This window comes from Ambystoma mexicanum, chromosome 1p (genome assembly GCF_040938575.1).
Source record: "Ambystoma mexicanum isolate Mex_15411 chromosome 1p, UKY_AmexF1_1, whole genome shotgun sequence".
Lineage (NCBI taxonomy): Eukaryota > Metazoa > Chordata > Amphibia > Caudata > Ambystomatidae > Ambystoma > Ambystoma mexicanum.
Genome location: NC_090921.1, coordinates 11,458,474 through 11,481,484, shown reverse-complemented (window position 1 = coordinate 11,481,484; position 23,011 = coordinate 11,458,474). Strand labels below are relative to the sequence as shown.

General features: G+C 47.1%; 1 protein-coding gene across 2 annotated transcripts in view; it reads right to left on the bottom strand.

The window, feature by feature from the left end:
* The window catches only part of LOC138563807 (beta-1,3-galactosyltransferase 5-like), a 325,373-nt gene extending 306,244 nt beyond the window's left edge, over positions 1–19,129 (bottom strand). The window contains exon 1 of one of the 2 annotated variants that reach the window (XM_069642868.1): positions 18,599–19,129. The gene's annotated coding sequence lies outside the window, so the exon portion shown is untranslated. The remainder of the gene's footprint in view (positions 1–18,598) is intronic. The other variant, XM_069642865.1, reaches the window with a different exon arrangement.
* Between the last annotated feature and the right edge of the window lie 3,882 nt (positions 19,130–23,011).

The following is a 23,011-nucleotide window of genomic DNA, read 5'->3' as shown; positions in this document are numbered from 1 at the left end:
CAGGCGGAGGATGTACTCGCATCTCTTGTTTCGCTTCTCATTTCTGCCATGACGGGCTCATCTTTCTGATCCCAGCGTTCCAAGAGTAGGTCTACTACTTACCTTGCAAGAGGTGAATGTCGACACATGTTTTGTCTCAGAAACCAAAAGCTCTTGCATGTTTTGGAATTGACCCCTTCATCAGGCCAAAGCAAATTACTAATGTTTATTGAAATTGTGCATAGACATCTTTGGGGTTCTTAGGCGCCTCAGTATTTCAATAATTAAAACACGACGTATGTTCATCTCCATGAGAACTCATGTAGTGACTTCTCATGCTTTTGTTGTGGATAAAAGGTGTTTTTAAATAAACAAATTATAAAAAGCAAAACACTTTGGGACAGATTCACAAAGAAGTTACTTTGAGTAACTATGACTTAGCCATGAATTACTCTGTGAAATAGCCATTCCTACAAGTAAATCAGGAGTAAGTTAGAGCAACTACATTGCGAATCGAAGACCCATCTCCATGACTAATTGAGAGTTGATCACAGTAACTTCTTTGTGAATCGTACCCCCCACCCACTCTGTGAGTAACTCCAACTTAGCCAACTTTTGGAGCAAGTGAGGGGTATTACAAGGAGTAAATCAGGAGTAAGTCAGAGTAACTCATAGTACATTCTTTGTGAATCAGATGGCATTCTCCAGGAGTAACTCCAATCTCCTCAGTGCTTCTTCGGGAAGGCCCCATGCTGCGACTTCCTATGTGTTCCCCACGCAGTGACTTCCTCTGTGTTCCCCACACAGTGACTACTTTCTCTGTGTTCCCCACGCAGTGACTACTGCCTCTGTGTTCCCCACGCAGTGACTACTGCCTCTGTGTTCCCCACGCAGTGACTACTGCCTCTGTGTTCCCCACGCAGTGACTACTGCCTCTGTGTTCCCCATGCAGTGACTGCCTCTGTGATCCCCATGCAGCGACTGCCTCTGTGATCCCCGTGCAGTGACTGCCTCTGTGTTCCCCGTGCAGTGATTTCCCCTGTGTTCCCCCATGCAGTGACTTCCTCCGCCCAACTGGTGCCTTCCTGCTTGCCGCTCTTTTTCACCACTTAGCAAGCCACACCCACCTAGTGCCTTCCTGCTTGCCGTTCTGCTTCCCTACTTAAGGAGCCCTCCAGCTTCTTGTCTTTTGCAGATGGGGAGCAGGTGCAAGCGGATCTAGGTCACCTGGCCTAAGCCCCATCCACTTGGTGCCTTCCTTCACCATCACTGTCTTGTGGCCAATGCTGGATTCGACTTTTCAATCATTTCATTCACGGTGCGTCACTCTTTCTCAAATCTCATGCTGGCCTTCCTTTGCATCTTGTACTCGTGGTGGCCCAGAATCATGCTGTTCCCATCTTCATCTTGTATCCTGGCTTGCATTATATGTTACTACTGACTTCTGCAATTGTATTCGCTCTCCACTCTTCCGTCTCCACTCTTTTTGACTGCTTACTCTCTCTTCTCTCCTCCTTTCCCTTCTCCCTTGTCCTATCTCCTCCTCTTATTTTCTTCTATGCACTTACTCTATCAGAATTGTCCCTGGTCCTAATATGATAGCAGCTTTTTCTCCGCCCTCCCTTTACTGTTTTTTTCCTCATCACCACCCCTCCAGCACTATCTGAAATGTCGTCAGGCCTAGTATGATAGTCGCTTGTTTTGTTCCTCCCCTCCCTTTCTGCACCCTCTCCCTCACCTTTTGTTTTTCTCCGGCTCTACCAGAAATGTTGTTAGGCCTAGTACGGTAGTCGCCTGTCTGTTTCCATTTCCTTCCCACTCCCCCCCCCCCCCTTCCTTATCTATGTCTTAGCTCTTGCACTATCTGAAATGTCGTCAGGCCGAGTACGATAGTTAATTTCACATCCTTACTGTTCATGGCCTGTAAGAATGTGGTTGTATTTTCCCTTGTTCCCTCCCTTGCCTTGAAGCGCTTGTGTGTAGGCGCTATATAAATAAACGATCATATCATATCTGTGTTCCTCATTCAGTGACTTCCTCTGTGTTCCCCATGCAGTGACTGCCTCTGTGTTAGGCGCATACTAATGGCTAGTTCCATAAAGGTAATAGATTAAACACAGCTGCCGGTAAGGGCACATACATCTCCACACTGCTCGCAAACCCAGCCCTCTTGCAGTGGGCATCTGCCTGCGCTGCCAGGCGCTGTACATTACTGGAACCGCTGTACGCCAGTTTGCACGGCCCAATCTCGTGCCTGGTTTGCAAAGACTTTGAACTGCTTCCAGGACTTGTCGTTTTCCGATAGGGCTGCGTTTATCGCTGGTTAAGCACTTGGCCTCTACCATGGGGCGAGCCTGTACTTGGCAGAGTGAACTCCGGCTGCGCCCTCAGTCCTTTAGAGCGTGCAATTGGCCCTGCCATGGGGCGAGCCTGCCCTTGGCAGAGTGAACTCCGGCTCCGCCCTCAGTCCTTCAGAACGCAGCGAGCCGCATGACATCATATCGGGTAATAATAACTATTGCAGTACTTGGAAGCAGGGAAAATCCACCACGATGCGCTTTATAAAACCAGATGTTATTTTCTGGGAACTCCACACATCTGGATATGCTCCCCTCACACACTCTCTGGCGGCAACTCAACTTAACCCCTCCATTGCCAGGAGGGACTGAGATGCAGGAGTGTATCATTCTCATTTCTAAAATGGTCGCATTCTGCCTACTGCATGCATGGAATGCCCGGCTCTAAACCCCATTATAATGTGTGCTGTTAGCTTGCTTTGCGCGCGCATGCGCACGCACGGGCATACAGACACTCGCGTGCCGGCACGCACACCTTTCCATTATTCCGATGATAGTGGGACGCCCACAGTATAGTCTCCATGTGGCCCTTTAGGCTGTGGCGCAGCACCACTGAGCTGACCGGGTTTCAGTCCCTGCCGACATTTTGGCCAATGTTGACTCTGCCTGGCTGAGCTACAGAGCTGTGACTGGACAGGACACGGGCGTTCTACGGTGCCACCTGGGGCTTCCCTGTTAACAAAGGCCCTGCAACTACTAGCATAAAGCCTTTCACTGTTAGCACCTGCATTCATATGCAAATATTTGTAGTCAATTGAAATCGTGATGTGGGGTTAGCAATTGCACGCCCTGGGAGTGATTAGAAGGGTAGAGAGGGAACTGGAGATGGTTCATTCTCACAACAGTCCTTAAGTGGCTGCTTTCAGACTTAATGGAGAGCCAAAACATTAAAGCTGCACTAGAATAGTCATTAGAAGGCGTAAAGATGTTAGATGCCCCCACACAAATAAGTTTGATCCTCCCCCATTGTCCCTGAAGTTGGAGCCTCTCCTGACATTTGAAGGGTTAGCCCCACCCCACTGTCAGGCTTCAGATCCCATCAGAGATCAGAAACAACTGTCAAGTGTCCTTAAGATGGCTGCTGTGAAAACAAGCGACTATTGTTGCTTTTCAATCTCTATGTGGCAGTGGTTGCCGTGGATATTTGTGGCCGGCTGCCTTTTCTGAGCAACAGAAGACAACGTTAGCATAGTGCATTTTCTTTTCGCCAAACTTCCCCCACTTGGGCCCTGCTCCATAGTCATAGCTGTTGGTTCAGAAAAGGGGCTCTTGTGTCAGTCCTGTGGGATGTTTTTACCCATGCATCCAAGCCCTACCATAAAACTGTGCAGTACTGGCATTGAAAACATCATGATGGCCAGAACTCCCCAGAGAGTGCACAGGGAAAACATGAAGAATAGGCTGCCATCCATTTTTGCCTATGTTGTGAGCAAAGGAGGGCACTGCCTAAAACCACCATTGGGCTACACATACAGTAGCCTGAAACCATTGGGAATGGCAATGCTGATTGCCAAAAAGCAACTCAGAACTGTGGGGAATTCATTTTCTTAATCCCAAAAATGGTTGCAATACCGGTACTCACCACAATCAGAAAGCCAGCGTTTTAAAACCACCAGACGTGTGTAAAATCTGGAAAGGTTTAGAGGTCGTTATCTGGATGAAAAGGGGAGAATTCTGTCATCAGTGGACACAACATCGTACAAAGACAGGGATCGGATGGTTTGGTGCTACAGAAAATATGTTAACTGGACCTATAATATGAGAAAAATGGTACATAGATAAATATGTATTTGAATCAAATGTAGATTTGTAGGCAAATTGACCAGGGGAGGATCCTCTGACCCATAAACAGACCTCATCACTCTGACTCACAACCCAATTCCCCTAATCATGGGAGAGGGGAGAATTGGGCCAATGACAAGTAGAGAGGGGCAGGCTCAGTTATGCCACGCACACACCCACTTCCAAAACCCATAAAAAGAGACTGCTGGGAAAGGTAGAGACATTCAATTCCATTTACTGCGGAGCATGCTGACCGACGACTTCACATCCAGAGATCCAACACTTAGACTTCCAAACTAAACATAGACTACAGAACTTTGAACCTAGAAGGCCCACTGCAAGCAAAAGTATTCTCAGTAGGCCTTCAGAATCCAGCAAACCTAACCAAACTATTCAACAGCCGGGCGAGCTGTTTGAATTCTTTGCCAAGAACTGTTGCCGGAACCACAGACCAGACCCAGACCGCTGTGAGCAGAACCGGTGCCTGATTGACCCGCCATATCCAGAGAGGCTAGACCAGCAGAGCAGAGCTGACCCAGACGCTGTGAGCAGAACCGCCCAGTCCAGTCGATCAGATCCATGACAAGGCCCATTCATTTCAAAATTAGGAGTGAGTATCCGCCAGAACTGTGCAGAACCCAATCTCTTAGTTAAAATAATCTAATCCAAACTATTTTAGCCTAATTAGAACAGCCTCCTAGAAATCGTGTCATCTGTCATATGTAAAACTGCACAACTGTCACCTGTCAATTCTGAAGCTGCAAGCTGTCACCTGTCATTTTGGGTTTTACTTTAAATCCGAAAATCTACCTTTATTAAATCGTCCGTATCTCTTGAACCATTTGGGCTAGGCTTTCCAATGAACCTAGAACTGACTTCCTACTCCTTATACTTTTACCGCACTTGCGATTCACGCACTCGCAAAATTTACTGCAATTTGGCTCAATTTCTCCACTTGTCAAAATAGCAGCTCCATTCTTTCCTTTGTTAAAATCCATTTGCAACCTGGTAATAACTGATAGAGCATAGCTAAAGTGAGCCTGAACTAATACCAACAAGCATCTCTCACTCACCCTGAATATCTAGAGGGAATTAAAAGCATTTTTAGCACATTTATCACTTCATTGTCATCACATTCAAAGCATTTTTGGGCCTGTGTTTCAAACCTATACCTGTTTTCCTCTAAGCTTGCTGGGGGGGGAACTTCATTTCATATTGCATTTTGTTGGGATTCTTGAAGACTGTGTGCTCTCCTTCCATTTCTTACATTGCATAGGGGGGGGAGTGAAAAAGGAAAAGTGATTACCATATCAAGTTATCTTCTGTACTGCATTTTATTCCACCTTGCATTTCATTGAAACCATCAAGCATTTGCAGCTACCTCATCCTCTACACTACTCCTAAGTAACCAAATCAGTGTACTCCTGTAACATTATCCATTATCCATTGTTGATCACGGTCATATTCTGAAGTGTGATATCAGTTATCAATTTATTTATAAAGTGTGATAGATATATATTGTTGAATTGCCCAAATAAACCTTTTAAATTTGCAAAACAAACCTACTTCTCAGCTCAGTGGGTTCAGGGGGATTCTAAGAGGGGGGTGTTATACAAGGGTTGTCATCCAGAGTACTGAACTGGATATAAAAATACATCAATAAGGGTTTTCCTCAGCATCCCAGACTAGGCATTGACTTAGCTGTAGTGTTGATTGAATATCACTTACAGTACTACATCACTGACAGAGCCCTATATAAGGGTGGTAGGGTCTTCCGAGCCCTTTGACCTGCAGGTGGAAGAGTTGCCTTCAACTGAACGGATGTTACTCCAGTGGCGAATGGCGAGCAGAATCAATACCCTAATTACTAAATAATGCTGTCACCCTAGAAGAGAAGTGTAATAACTTGGTACCTGAAGAACACCCGGACCAGCTGGTAAGTTATTTGTAGGTTTACTGTAAGTAAGTTGCCAGGAAGAACACTGGCACGTCCCTTCATGCCAGGTAAGATCTCAAACTGTAATTCATGGAACCTGCATTCAGAACATAACATGCCAACACTCTGTACACACCCATACACACTGACATCACCACATTCCACACCATTGACCTCACTACGTTCCACTATGAAAGATGACACCACACTCAGATACACATTACAACACCTCTCCCTCCTTACATTTCTTGAAGAAGGAATGCCACTAAAACTATCACGAACACAATTCCCCTAAATACACGTGTGGCCAGCACGTAATGCACCAACTAACCAAACACCACTGGCGACAAGAAAAACTGCCACCTAGAGCTCGCTCACACCCCCAACACCATACATTATATGACACTAACGGAAATGAGCCTCCATTAGCACTAAAACCATGGCACAAGCATAATCTACGTGGCACCCCAAGAATACGCACCCTAACTGTGCCTATAAACAATTTGGACAACCAAAACCGTGCCAGCAAAGACGCATCCAACTCGGACACATTCTACTCCAACTCCACTCCTTCCCCACAAAACACAACAATCAGGAACCCACCGAAGTAGAATAAGGGCTAACTCCTCCCTTAAGACCAGAACTGGAAATACACTCGAGAAACAAAAATAATAAACTAAGCACTCCAACTGTTTCAAGCTGCCCCTTGAAACCTAGAGCTTGCCACGCTCCAGCGTTCCCCAAATGTACATTACCTAACACGCCAAACCATCCGTGCACAAACAACTTTCCACCCAAGTCTGCACCCTAGGGCACCAGGGCTGCCACCCCCGGGCACAAACCCAGCTCACCAAGAGCAACAACAAGCACACCATCCCAACATCAGCACCCGTACAGGGCACACCTAACACAACAAGAACACCTAAGAAAATACAATCCAACTAGACTGCGCAAAAACACACTCCTAAGCCACCACAACACGAGATCTAAGTCCCAACCAATTGCCCTTGACAGTACACCAACACACCCTTGGACCCCTAGTCCAGCCAAACAACACCACCGCAGCACACCCACACTACAACTCAGGACCCCATGTCCAGCCAAAGGGCACCAACGCAGCACACCAACACTACCACTAAGAACCTCAGGACCCCTAGTACAGCCCAACTGCTCCACCACAGCACACCAACACTACCACTCAGGAACCCTAGTCCCTGCCTAACCTAAACATCAACGCACCACCACGGGACCGCCAACGCCCCTAAAGAAACAGCCCACAAGAGGGAACTAGCCAATATGGAAATGGGACTCCCGGCATCAGCCAGAGAACCATAACCAGCTTAACAACACACCTCTCACCATTTCAGATCACATATGCGACCCAAAAGCACCCACCACCTCATCTACACCACTACTGTGCCTCGAGCCATTGGTAGATTGCACCACATGCAGTACAGACTCCCAACTGCGAAATGTGGTATAAACCTCACACCACGCCTCCTCATAACACCACACACAACTCATGCCACACACGAGACATATGAGACAACAGATGATACCAATACTCTGGTAAAAAAAAAAAAAAAAAAAAAAAAACACAATTTACTCCAGTTTAGAAATGGAATCCCTGGACCAGAAATTATGGTCCAGTTCTACTGGACTACACAGGGATACCCAGAAACTGGGCAGGAACCAGAACAATATGATCAAACAACCCACGAGTCCAAAACCCACCCACGAGTCCTGGTCAAATGACCATTAATCCCCAGCTGCAAAAGAAAATCATGTTAGAGAAATCAATACCATTGTACACTTTCTTTTTTCTTATACAATGACCATGAACCCGCAACCCACGAGTCCAGCCATCCATGGTCCACATTTGAGTCCCCCACTGATAATACAACATTTTAATTGCACAAAATCAAGTGCAATCTTAGAGCAAAACACAATACTCCAATTGCAGAGAATCAAGTTAGAGCAATACACAATATCCAAATTGAACAAAATACGTTAAGGAACGACAATATTAATCGCACATGGGCCACAACATTACACACCACACACACACCACACACGATCACGCTGACCCTTAACACACAAACCTAGGCCCCTTCCTAGCAGGCCTACCACATAAGACTAGACTCCACACTCACACACCTAGACCTGGGACAACAACACACTGAAATCTGTTAAACAACAAATTGTTCCCATAAATACCGCCAATGACGGCAAAGGAAATCCAACTTCTGCACGGCTCCAAACTTGATCCTGCAACACCGAAGAGCGTCCGCCCATACCAGTAGGTCTGCCTGCCTAACAGACCGCTTCATCCTTGATGCACAATTTGTTGACCATACGAGTAGAAAATCGATATTAGTCCTTGGTGATGCTCATGGGCCCGCAACTGCATAAACGCGTCCCGACACTGTTCCCGGAACTCCAACAAACCTCTCGCGTAACCACGTTAAACATGCAACACGTTCAATTTCCCTTCCGCGTTCCAGCTCCTCACGGTGGAATGCATGACGATAACGGACCGGCGTCATCATTTTGCCCAGGACTCCGCAGGAGTCACATCGCCATTGCCTGAAGCACACGGCGCAGAGCCCCGAATCCATAAGGCCATATATAAAGCTTTCCAGGGCCCTCCGCTCATGCTGCTGCTGACACCCGACAACAGCATATCCCTAGCATCTCAGATGCCGCCACACCATCTGCTCCTGCTGCAACCAACCAGCAGCACCCAGCACCTCCAAGGCAGCTCGGACGCCGCCTCTCCCCATGCCCCTGCTCTTGGCAGCTCGGACGCCACAGGTCCATGCTGCACCAGAGACCACTCAGTGCAGCACCTGGAACCTGGTCACCTCTAGGCCTCACACATAATCAAAGGCTGAACCGCAAACTTCTTCTCCACAAGAGTGCTTCAGCCTCACTCCCACTCCGCACACTGAAACTGTGTGCCGCAGACCCTCACTTTCTCTTGAGGGCGGGCTATAAGCTCCTTCACACACGGTTCCTCTTCCTCAACACAGAGAACCATATGCCCAAATCAGCCCTACTCCTAAGCGGACTCACTGGATTCTCGATCTCGGCGGCACCCGGCCTGCTGAGGCTTAGGAAACTCAGAGCTGGTACAACTGCATGCACCTTAAGGACATGGGACGGTTGCAGGGCGGCGATCCTGGACAACGGCTGTCCCCTCCGCGACAGGATCACATCCTCGTAGCCAGTGTAATAACTTGGTACCTGAAGAACACCCGGACCAGCAGTTAAGTTATTTGAAGGTTTATTGTAAGTAAGTTGCCAGGAAGAATACCGGCACGTCCCTTCATGCCAGGTAAGATCTCAAACTGTAATTCATGAAACCTGCATTCAGAACATAACATGCCAACACTCGATACACACTGACATCACTACATTCCACACCACTAACCTCACTACGTTCCACTATCAATGATGTCCCCACACTCAGATACACATTACAACAAGAAGCACCTGAATATTATTTTGGGCTCTGTTATCTCAAACAAACCTGCCAAATCCCCAAGAAACCTCATGGCCGGTATTGAACAGCACTAAAGTCTGCACTATGGTTCTGCCACAATGAGGGGATCAGGAGAAGCCTCTAGAGGCAGTTTTAGAGGTTATAAAACAGACTTATTGGGTCAAGCACATAGAAAGAAAGATCAAGAAAGGGCCCTTTCAAAGACAGCAAATGGCAAGACAACTGAAACAAGCATAGTGTGTGTTTCCCAGAATTACAATTATTCAGCACTGCCCTCTTAGACAAAGACAATTTCCTGGAGAAAATGTCTGCATTTGGGCTAATTTGCATACCCACAATGCCTTGCTGTTGTGGCTCAGAACTGGACGTGAACATCCAGCGATGGCTACTAGGGCGCTGTCGAGTGTGAGGCTCAAATGGATTTTCCTCCTTTCGCATTTCAGGTGAAAGGTTTTTTTTCAAACCTTTTTAAACCCACCATAATGTTCTTGGTGTTGTGTATATTATAAAGTGAAAACACTGTTAAAGGGACGTTATGGTTACAAGTAAAACCAAAACCCCCAGAAATTCGCCAGTTATGCTAAGCTAAGCAAGCATAACCCGCGCCACCACCATGCACTGCTCACACTAACATCCAGGACATCAAAGATGACATCACACATTAAATTGTCATAAATGTTCCTACTAGGGGTTGTGTTCACCATGTTGATAGCAACGTGTCAGAGGTGATTAGGAGACCTATCATGAAGTACTTCATGTATTAAAGAATGTACACATCTAAACAAAACACTATATTGGAGTCTTGTTAATACAGGAACCTAATCATCCATACACTTGGGCAATGGCTGCAGCATGCACCATAGAAGTACAATATGTTTAATCTCCTAATTTGCAATAGTAAAATAATGAATGCTACCTTACCACAGTTTTCAATAATGTTAAACATGGAATAAATAGCTAACAATTCAAGACTTACTACACACTTGTGTTAGTACAAACAATACATATGAAGACCCACAATGCATACAAATGAGAAGCACATACAGTGAAACTAAAGTAAGGAAGAAAGAAAGAAACATCACCAGAAAATGTCAATAACATTCAAGTTAATCATCATGTATACAAATGAATTGTGTTTGAGGCCTGTATTGCCCCGTTTATGTGCACCATAACCTCATGCTAAACCCTAAGGAAAGTACTATAAGAACATATGACTAGGTTAACGTCTAGATATACAACACCTTTTGAATTGTAATATTCTGACTGCCAGTGAACAAACACCTGGCCTAGATATATCAGTGAACAAAAACAAGTTGCCTAGATATGCGATTTCAAAAGTGATGTTATAAATGACATTTGTGATGTCATGTTTGATGTCCTGGGTGTTAGTGCTAGTGTTAGCAGTGACTGGTGGTGGTGCGAGTTATGGTTGCTTAGCTTACCATAAATGGTGAATGTCTTTTTTTTGTTTTGTTGGTTTTACTTGTAACCATAACGTCCCCTTGACAAAGTTTTTTCACTGAATGTAGGTTTTTATTACTGCAACTTAACCTCACTGTTTTTACCAGTTCACCCTAATTTGCTATAATTTCCTAATATAATAGTTACCCCCAATATAGCTGCATTTTCAACCGATGTACAAAGTTTTAACTTAAAACGGTGGCATTTCCCACCTCATAGCAACATTTGTAACACTTCTATACACTTTTTGCAACTTTTTTCACTGTTTTTGTGTTCGCAGATGTTCACCAACATCCGATGTCACCGCAGACTTTCCGGACAGTTGTCATGTGACCTTGCGTGCGGCATGATGACGTGTTCGTGAACGGTTCCGTGCTTCACGAACATATTGAAACTGCATTTCCATCTAATCTTGGAAGTTTGAAACTGAAAATGAACCCTTGTATATCACCTAAACCTATTTTTACTGATTATCCATTTGCAATCTAGGACACAGCACACGCATGGAAGAATATTAGCAGAACTGCTATTTATCTTCATAAATGGCATCAGCTATTGCCATCCCTCTCCCCCAGGAGCCACCGGCACCACCTCCACCACCAGCTGGAGGGCCTAGGCAAGGGAAGAAGCAAAATAATTCAGAAAACAATCAAGAGGACACGAAAGATGAGGTAGAGGAAATCCCTACCTCTAGCACCCAGAGACCATCATGGGTGTGTCAGTTCTTTACCACTGTTGGGGGTGTACCAAAGGCTAAACCTACCAAGATAAAAAGCACTTAATGCAACGCTGTACTCGGTCGCGGACAACCTGCGCAGTACTCCTATGGGACCACCTCCATGCGCTGTCACACCAAATCAAACCACTGCGATGCTCTGAGAAAGGCTGTTCCTTTCTTAGGAAGTAGTAGGCTGTCTTCCTGTACCTCATCTTTTCAACCAATACTGCCACCACACAAGCTACTCCTGTGGGGCACAAGATCCCACCAGCTACATTGCAAGCAATAAAAGAGGCTGTTGATCCGTATCTTTCGAAGACAACTGTATTCTGTATATACTGCAACACACCATCCTGCAGGGGGGGAACAGTTTCAAAGTGCTTTCGAGGCTGTAATCAAGGAGCATGAGAAACACTGCCCCTACCTTAGATTTAATGCACGCCCAACATCTTCCCCTGTTCACCTGCCCCTCCATAGCTGTGCTTGCTGCCCTTTCCCTTATTTCCCTTTGCACATTACTTCATGGCCTCTTCTGCAAATAAATAAAATACAACTAATTTAAATAAAAAAACAGCCAAACATGTTTTCCTTTAGGAACCGCCTTTCACAGTTAAAAAATATAAGTAAATAAATATAAGCTTATAGACTCCATCTACTTACCATTTTTCAGTAAAGTTGTTAGACTCAATAACCCATATTACACGTGCACATTATCGCACAAGACAGCCCTTCTACGCGTTTTACTGTCATGTTTGTACAACTCCCTCATTTCCTGCTTTGAAACAGTCACACATATATCCAACCAATTAGTTAAAAAAAACTACAGATAAACCTATCAGCATATTAAACTTCTATACACCAACTGCACCTAAAATTGTTGTACACATCTTTTCTATATGCATTTCCCTTGCTTATCCCAGAACATTGTAAACACCGTTGCTATACATGCTCATATGCATTGTGCAGTAAAAGAAGTGCATGAATGAAAAGAGGAGTAAGGATTACCAAGTGAAACCCAGAAGGAAAGTACTACGACATGCCAAAGTGGGAGGCCACTAACTAACTGCTGGGGAAAAGGAGTCCCTTTGGTGTGGTACACAGCCACCTGGCGGTACACCCGCAAGGGTAGTGCTGAAGAGTGGCAGGGTATACTGGGTCGACCAGATAGAGGGTCTGGAACCTGTGAGGTTTATGAGGGACCAAGCCACCAGTGTTGGTGTCAGTGGTATGAGTTAGCAAGGAAGGGATTAAGTAAAACAGGAACACAAAAGCACAGTTTGAGATGTTTTCAGAGCTTGGGGAAGTACAGCTCAAGTATAAGGCTGTTCCAAAGAGAGGCACTGGCCGAAGACAGATACATGCCTCCCGCTCTCTGTTTCAAAAACATTTTCACAAGCAGAGTATTGGAGTTACAGTAGCAGAGTGCTGTAGCAGTAGAGTATTTAGGGAAACAAAGTTGGACATATTATGGTCCTTGCAATTGACAGGACCCAATGTACACATTTACGGGCTGCAGCAATACCATCCCTGGGCTTAAGGCCAAGGATAGGTCTTGGAGCTGTAAGGGAGGCATCGTATCACAAGTATGACACTGACACAATAGATTCAATTTCAAAACCTTTATTCAGTTTTTGTGGTTTGAAAAACTCCTACTTTGCCCCATAGCTAGGATGGGAGTAGTCTCTACCGTACAAATAATAAAGAAACACAGACCTAGTCCGTCTCTCAAATCAAAGATGGCCTATACTATGCCTGCCCTATCTCATACAAAAAGTGTGCAAAGGGAAATATATATACAAAGGAAGAATCAGTGTTGTAACAAAAAGAATCAATGTGACTGGGTCAGCTCTCCTTCCCACATTGGACAGAACGGAGTAAGGTAGTCCCCGTAAACAGGACGACACACTCTGGCTCAGGTTCTCAAAACAAAGGCAGTTCCAGAAACGTGGATCGAAGCCTGCTTGGCCTTCCACGTTTTAATCACTTCTTCTAGTTTTCACCAGTTCTTTCACAAGTCAACAAAAAGTTCACTTAGGTATCCCTCGATTGGGCTCAGACCTTTCAATCACAGCACTTGCAGGGGGTATCCTTCCCCAAGCTTAATTTGCATTTTTTAGGGGTTCCCTTCCCCTAATTTATCACACTTTCGGTCTCCCTCGTTCGGGCTCGGACCTTTTCCTGATGTTGAGGACTTTCAAATGTGCAAGGCTTTTGTTATAGACCACACAGGACCACTTTGACTTACCCTTTATATCAGACTCTTGTATTGTTTGCCCCAGAGTGTCTTGGTCTGGGTAATTCCATATTACAATCACAAACGTTTAACCTTCACCTTATCACTTCCCCTTTTGTCGGGATTATTCTTACTCATTGCACATTTCAGAGTTCATTCACCTTGTTGCTTTATGACAAATAATTCACGTTTCGCGGAGACTCGAGTGGACTACTTCCTTTTGCAGGACCACTCAGCTACTCTGTATCGCAGGCTTCACTGTTACCAGGAAAAGTTCCTCACAGGTCTGCATTCCTTCGCGTCTCACTCACATGCGTGCAGCCTTCAATTATGAGCTATATTGGTGCACTATCAATCTTTTCTAAACACACAACGCCCTTTCATGTCGCTCGCCAACTCACCGCTGTGTGCATGGCTTTCTTGTCTTTCTGATTCTATTCACGAGTCAAGGGTAATACCACAGGCTTGCCCTCGCCTCCCCAACTCTGTAGTTCACCCGGGAGGGTCACTGGTGCCTTTGAAACACAATGCAGTCTTCTTGTCTGGGATTTGGCCTTCTCCATGTATATTGCCCCCTTGCTCTGCCCAGTATATGTGTAGAAAAGGGGCGGGGGTAGGGACGTTGGAGGATCCTATAATATAGGATGGGTCATGCGTAAGGAGAATAGGGGAAAACCGCATCTCACGATCAGGTGTCTCACCTCCACTTCCTGAAGACCCCTCACCCAGGTGATCCACCCGCACTGGTCCACCCCCAGGGTCTGGATCCAAAGGTGATGGGCATGCCCTGGCCACCTGAGAGAGAGATGCTCAGGGACTAGAAGGTGAGACACCCTTCGAGTATGCGAATTACCATAGGTGTGTTCAGGCCTCGATATATTGCATCCCCACAATCAAAAGGTATGGGGGGGGTCCAGGGAAGGGCTAGATGGTGCCTCCACATTGGTTGGGACTGGATTAAACATAAAACAGGATGACCGCTTGCTTCATTGTGAGTTATCCCTAGAAAAACAGTGTATGTGTATTACCATAGGTGCATTCAGGCCATGATATCATGCACCCCCACAACAAAAAGGTATGTGGGTGTTCCGGGAGGGGCTAGGTGGTGCCTCTACATTGGTTGGGACCAGATTAAACCTAATACAGGATGAACACTTGTGTCATTGTGAGTTAACCCCCGGGAGACATGGAATGCAAATTACCATAGGTGCGTTCAGGCCAGATATGTTACATCACCACAATCAAAAGGTATGGGGTGTCCAGGGAGGGGCTAGATGGTGCCCTTACTTCGGTTAGGACCAGGGTAAATATAAAACAGGACGACGACTTGTGTCAGTGTAAATTAACCCCAGAGACGAAAGGGATGCAAATTACGAAAGGTGCGTTCAGGCCTTGATACCTTGCACCCCCACATTGAAAAGGTATGGGGGTGTTCAGGGAGGGGATAGATGGTGCCTCTACATTGGTTGGGACTCGAGTAAATATAAAACAGGATGACCACTTGTGTTAGTGTGAATTAACCCCAGCGAGGCAGGAGATGCGAATTACCGTAGGTTCGTTCAGGCCATGATATGTTGCACCCCCACTATCAAAATTGTTTGTACTGCTCCTGTAAGTGTATGAATGCTGCACCTCTGGTACATGTGCATAGTATTCAAAGCTGTGACATGCGGTTGGGTCAGGATTTGCCAGGGCACCATTCTTTTGTGCATATAGGTCTGATAAAATGTCCTCTCTAAACATAATGGAATATTCTCTGCAGGCCCGGGTGAAGATGTGTGGGGGACCATTTCAACATGATGGTTGGGGGCTGAGGCTCTTGTGGTGAGGAGGGCATACATTATATTGGAGATAACGATAAGGTTAATAGCTGCCAATTATCACGAGCCAGCAGGGAGCTGTACCACTGAATGACCGCTGAATAGTTGTGAATGATCCTTCTTCATAAGAAAGTGGCTGGCATGGAGGAAACAGAGTTGAAAGTAGGTGATAATATTTCTGTTTTCCTCAATGGAAGTGACAGCAGGACGGGCTCCAGCAGCAGCTTGTAAGGCGAGCACTGCAAAGCGCACACTGTAAGACCCAGAAAGTGAGCAAGATCTAAAGGAATATATTGCTGTGTTATTACACTGCCGAGTGGCAATATGAGGGCTGTTGCTGGGGGCCCCATGAGGCTCGAGGCCCCTTTCATTTGAAAGAGTTGAAAGGCCCTGCTGCCATCCCCGATTCTCTGCTAATGTGCTGTCCTTATTGCTTACTAGCAAAGTATACAGCAAACACGGCTGGGAAGAACCCATCAGCTACGCACCAGGGCTATACAGCCGCAGAGTCCTGTTAACATAAAACGATAAGTTCATATCTGGTTTATAAATACACATGTACAAACTGAGCTAAACAACTCTTGCATTGACCTGGATTTGGACGTTTGGCAGTAGATTGTGTTGTTGCAGAGCTTGCTTGGTGCCCCCATCTTTCCTCCAAGACTAGCTTGCAGAGTTTAAGTAAAAGGTATTGCGTGCAGACATAATGTTCTAGTCCCTGCGCACTGTTTTTTTTAAGGGCTTTTCCTGGTACCCTTGCTCTCCATGTCTGGTCCAACTCTTAGAGGCAATTCTTGATTTAAACGGTTTCATAGTAAGCAGACTCAGATCTGTCGGCAGAGTAACGGGCTTGCAGTTCAGAGGTAGTGTAGCCGTCTCCATGCAACACCCCCCCCCCCTTCTGTTTAGCCCTGGGACAAGAACCGCACACGTGTGGCCCTGAAACTTACAACGGCATGCCTACAAAAAGCAGTCCCCAGTTCCATCATTCTACCACGGGAAGCCGTATATTATACCGCACAGTATGATATTCGGCTTCCCATGACCAAGTGAAGGCCCTGAAGCCACACCCACCTTTTAGCTCTGAGGGCAGGCTATTGGGTGGACAGAGTGATGGCCCTGAAGCCACGCCCACCAGGTAGCTCTGAGGGCGAGCTACTGGATGGACAGAGTGAAGGCCCTGAAGCCACGCCCACCAGGTAACTCTGAAGGCGGGCTACTGGATGGACAGAGTGAAGGCCCTGACACCACGCCCACCAGGTAGCTCTGAGGGCGGGCTACTGGATGGACAGAGTGAAGGCCCTGACGCCACGCCCACCTGGTAGCTCTGAGGGCAGGCTACTGGGTGGACAGAGTGAAGGCCCTGAAGCCCCGCCCACCTGGTAGCTCTGAGGACAGGCTACTGGTTGGACAGAGTGAAGTCCCTGAAGCCACACCCACCTGGTAGCTCTGAGGGCGGGCTACTGGGTGGACAGAGTGAAGGCCCTGAAGCCACGCCCACCTGGTAGTTCTGAGGGCGGGCTACTGGGTGAGCGTGACTCCGAAGATTGCCGAACACTGCCTCCCTCATGCTGCCATGGGGATGCAGGATATCGTACAACACTGGCAGCAGACAACAGCACAGCACTATTAACCCTTTAACCACTTGGCTCCTTGAGTGAAAGCGCTTACTTAAGATCAGGGGGCGCAGGGGGTTATCCAGCCCCTCCTCTTCTTTCTGAGTAAAGACCCAACACGCAACAGTAAGCCCTTTAACCGAGCAGCGCTGCATGGTTGAAGGGCTACCTGCACGTGTCAGCACATCGGATTAGAAAAGTGGAAAGGCACTGCCTCTTCTTGTTCTAATCCGAAGTGCCTACACCTGCAAGCGGCCCTTTTACTATGCAGCGCTGCTCGCTTAAACGGGGTTGCTGAGCAGGTTGGGTGGCAGGGGCTACTCGGGGTAGAGCTCTGTCCTGGCCCACTTAAGCGGTGTGCACAAACATAGTTATTAATACAATGCATTCATTGTATGGCTACAGGGGGGGCGCGGTAGTGAGGGTCCGTGTGAAAGGGGCGTGGAGACAAGAACCGGGCAAAGGGAGAAATGACAGGGGGGTCTCGTCTCTGGAAAACATAGTATTCCAACATGTGGCCCAGTATCGGGCTCCAGTAGCCCACGCATTCCGGTTCCTAGGACACGTAATACCGCCCCCCACCCCAAACCTCCCCATCTGCAACCCCCCCTCCCCCGCGTGTATAACAATAAGCGCAAAACTACGACACCAGAGTGCATGGAACAACTCGAGGACTGTGCGATAGCTCAGGCCTTGCAGAAACCACACTTGCCAACGTGTCCCATTCCCTTACAGGGAGGCTCCCCGAGTTCTGTGTTGGATACTTGTAGAACTTCGCTTATAATGGCGAATCCAGAACTACATGTCCCAGAATGCAAAGTGAAAAACATGATTACAGTAGCACGGCCGAAGCGAATTGGGTTAGTGCGCAAGAAACAAGTTGAGAGATTCTTGTTTAGAGAACATTTTCATATATAGCAACATAACCCATTCCATCAGGGAGAAGTGAGTCCAGTCCTGGTTTTTACTTTGCATGTTTGGACGTGTAGTGCCCTGCTGGATTTCGCGAATATAAACCCAGTACTACCAGTCCCAGAATGCAAGGGGGAATCATGACTGGACTATCCGCAGTCTAATGGAACGGGGGCATGTATGCTTTTTTCGTCTTGCACAGGGGTAAAAGGCTGATTCCGTGACGGGAAAGGAGTGGGTAGCTTGAGAGAGTTGAGAGGGGAGGGGCTGCTGGTTTACCTTCTCTTCTGAAGGTCCCATGTCCGGACGGCACTGCGCCTCCGCGGCTTCCAAGTGCAGCTCGTTGGGTGCGCGGCGCAGCGTCCCGCGGGTTCCCCGTGGCGAGATGAAATGGTGCCGGGGGCCTCCCCGTACACGGCGGCCCCGTCTCAGACCTGCTCCGGCGCAAGGGGGAGTCGGGGGATGTGTCTGGAGATGCCAGGGGTGCGGGGGCGGGGATGGGGCTGTGGCCGCCCACTTCTGCTGCTGCCCGCGGCTCTCCAGGCGCGCAGCGTGTTGCGACCGGGCGTTGCCTTGTCTCGCCTCTCTCAGGGCGCGGCGAGCCTGTCCAGAAGCAGGGAGCTGTGCTGGGTGCAGGGGACCGGGCCTCTTCCTGGAGAAGCTTGTGTGGGGTCCACAGAGCCACACCACACAGGATCCGACCCCCGATATCGGGGTTCCCCAGCAGCCCCGCACCTTTTCCTCCCAGGGACTGGCGCGCAAACTCGGGATTTGCTGTGAGCTCTAGGGGGTCTGTTCCTCAGCAGCCCCCGCACCGTGTCCTCTCAGGACAGGGGCTGGCGCGCGCAGTGTGGAGGAGACCCTCAGCTTGACTCTTACGCCCCGCCCCCCCCCCGGGAATGACCCTGCCGGGTGTGTGGGGTTGGAGGACCGTTTTTAAAAGTGTGGTGGCGAACCACGCAAAAAGTCATGCTACCCCCCCCCATTCCATACGGTCTTTTGTGCGCACGCCCCTGCGCCGGTCTCATTCGCGCCCACGGCTGCGCCAATCTCCTTTTTGCAACATTAGTGGCAGATGGAATTTTAGCACATCATAGAATCATTACAGGTGCAGGAAACTCATCTATTACAGCTGTGTCCCGGGGCTCTGAGGCATCATGCATGTACATCTCCTAATTTGCATATGGCTTGCACGACAGAAGTGACATCCCAGGAAAGGGCATTGCAAGGAGCATCAGTGTCTGATACTTGGAGTCACCATGGAGGTGACTTTAGAATAAGTTGCTATATGTAAAAACCAAGCGGCGAATTGTGGTGCAAAATACCTACATTGCACTATAATTATATATGGACCAACTCTATAGACATTAGGATTTTTTTTTTTTTTAGCATGATCCATTAACATAAGCTAGGAAGGGAATCAGACTCACTTGCAGAGCTGCAGATAAGACACCGTGCAATTAAATGATTTGCCCAGGATCACCCACTTTGGTTAAATGGTGAAACCGGGAATTTAAGCAACTGAGCGCGTCTTCCTAGGTTAAGTTGCTATAGATATTTATTTAGATCGTGATTTGCATTTCATGTGCTTAAATAATACTTTATTTTAGCAATGCCTTAGAAGCAAACCACATTACACTATAAACATAGCCTTTCATAGTAAACGAACTATATACATTGTCATATAAATAAATTGACAAACATTTTGCTAAATAATTTTACAAATTGAGACTTTGTATTCTCCCCATCCTGCATGCAGTCACAATAGCATCATGCAGATTATTGTGAGCCTAAAAAATCCACCTTGGGTTTTAACGCCATAGTCATTATTTCATAAAGCATGGAACATTATGCACCCTTCTCACTTTTTTATCACCCCACTCACATTTCTAAAGAGACAAAAGTCCCTGCTAATAGCCCCACCTCCCATCAGTGCCCAATGGCTCATTGTAGCAACGCGAGGACCCTTTGCTTCCCGGAGCTCCTTGGGACATATTCCAGGCAGCGGGACACCATTCCCGTTCGGAAAGGGGACACCATTCCCGTTCGGAAAGGGTTCAGTGTCCTGCTGCCAGGACAATAAGCTTGCTGAGCAGTAATTGCTCAGCACACATTGTCCTCCCAGCGGGGCCCCTTTCCTGTCGAGCACCCTCATTGAGGTGCCGAACGGAAGAGGAGACCCACTGACAAATGTCCCAATCTGGCTCTTAAAAGAACCACAGGGGATGCTGCTTGCTTCTCCCCCCCACCCCCACTCGGTACGCCACTGCCCAATACCCATCTCCCTCTCCAGTATCTGCATGGCCGCTATTGGCTGTAGCTTTGCAGGCTCTGTTCTGAGTAGCTCTCATATATAAACTCTCTTTTAAAAATGTTTTATTTAATATGATGTGCAATCAATTCTGTTGAACTTTCCACATGCATCAACATTATAAAAATGTTAAAACATATTAAAAAAGAAGGGGGTTTTCCGGTCCATTTGACAATAACCTGGCATAAACCTGATTCAAATCCAAACATATTATAAATGCAGACCCAACATGCGGCACGCTATTCGCGATATGGCTGACCATCCACATTTCGAGAAGCTAATGAGGGGATTAGGAGCACGATGACATTAGCTCCAAGATATCTCTATAAAGGCCACTGCTAGAAAACCAGCTAGAAAATGCTAGATTACTAGCCAGTTTTCGCAATAGGAACATTGATGATGATGATGGACCATTTGGTGGAAATTGCCCCTTCCAGGAGGTTGGAGACCATCATCTGTGTTATACATGTTCCTGGGATCTTCTTGGCTCTGAGTCCCAGTCCCAGGTCTTGCTGTATTATACTGTACCTGGGATCTGATAGGGCCTGAAACCCAGTCCCAGGTCTTGCTGTGTTATACAGTACCTGGGATCTGATAGGGCCTGAAACCCAGTCCCAGGTTTTGCTGTGTTATATACATATACTGGGGATCTCCTTTGCTCTGAGTCCCAGTCCCAGGTCCTTTGCTGTGTTAGACTGTACCTGGGATCCAATGGGGCCTGATACCCAGTCCCAGGTTTTACTGTGTTATACTGTACTTGAGCTCTGATAGGGTCTTATATCCAGTCCCAGGTTTTGCTGTATTATGCTGTACCTGGGATCCGATAGGGCCTGATACCCACCCAGTCCCAGGTTTTGTTGTGTTAGACTGTACCTGGGACCACCTTGGGTTTGAGACCCCCAGTCCCAAATGTTGCTGTGCTATACTGTACCTGGGATCTGATAGGGCCTGATACCCAGTCCCAAGTCTCGCTGTGTTATACTGTACCTGGGATTTTACAGGATCTGATATTCAGTGCCAGGTTTTACTGTGTTATACCATGCCTGGGAACTGATGGGGCCTGATGCCCAGTCTGAGGTATGGCTGTATTAGACTGTACCTTGGATCTGAGACCCCCAGTCCCAGGTGTTTGTGTTATACTGTACCGGGGATCTCAAAGGCTCAGAAGAGGGAAGGTCAAAATCAGGCCCTGTCCCCCACCCTCCAAACACTCAAACCGGAAGGAAAACCGAAGACAACATGGCCGCCGATCGCATAAGCCCTCACTACCACGATGGACAAGTATAATGAAAAATACACGCTCAGTCAACCGTACCACATAAGAGCAGTGTGGACAGTACGCAAGGTGGATGAGGTCAACTCGATTGACAGTCTCGACTAAAGCACCAAGAAGCCACGCATCTAGCCGTTAGAGGCAACATGACATGGTAACGTTAGACATGAAGCACACGTGCCATCTGCACATCGGGACACAATCACACACCCAAATACACAAAGTTCAGAGGCGTACTGTTCTATTAGGTAGAGGACAGTAACATATATACAATGCCTACACGTTTACTATTTTGTCATTAGCTTGTAGCTGAAAAGTAGGAACCGCAAGAAGCAAAGAAGAGATTCTGTAAATGCTTGCAGATGCTCTTGTGCAGTGTCCAGAAAACAAAAGGATCGAATGCCAAAGGTGAGAGTGCATTCGACCGAAAACAAAAGGATTGAAATGTTTTAGAAAATGTATATATATATTTTTTTGCTTTAGTTTAGCGTAAAGAAGGAGGTTTTTACACCAAAAACAGGGGTTTCCGCCCCCACCCAAAGAAAGAATACAAAAAAGAAAACATTTTGATCCTTTTTACGGTCGAATTGACTCAACCCTTTTGTCATTCGACCCTTTTGATTCAATACTATAACCTATAACCCTCTCGTGCAACTAACCCTACAGGACCCAGGAACACTGGGGTCCTCTAACCTATAGACCTTATGGAAAAGCACATCCACTAGATGCCAGACTATGGCTCAGAAAGATACAGTAGGCCACAACGAGCTCATGACGCTAAAAGGCTACACTGAATACAGCGCGAACCCAGTGGTCGAAGTGTACGAAAAGAAGTAGTGGAGCCATGTTCCCTACTGGGCTGCACCGCTCCCCGCAAACCACATCGCCACACCCCCTCCCATGCACAATATAAACCCCCAAATACATGCACCTGCAGTTTAAGGGAATGTTCACTGCACTGCACTGAAAGTGCAAGTTTCAACTGCTTCCTACACTTTTATTTTAAAGCAAAACCGTTCCGGAACGGTTTCTTTTTAAAATAAAAGTATAGGAACGGTAAACTTCATTAAAAGAAGTATAGGAGCACCGCTCCCGACCGCTCCCGCCC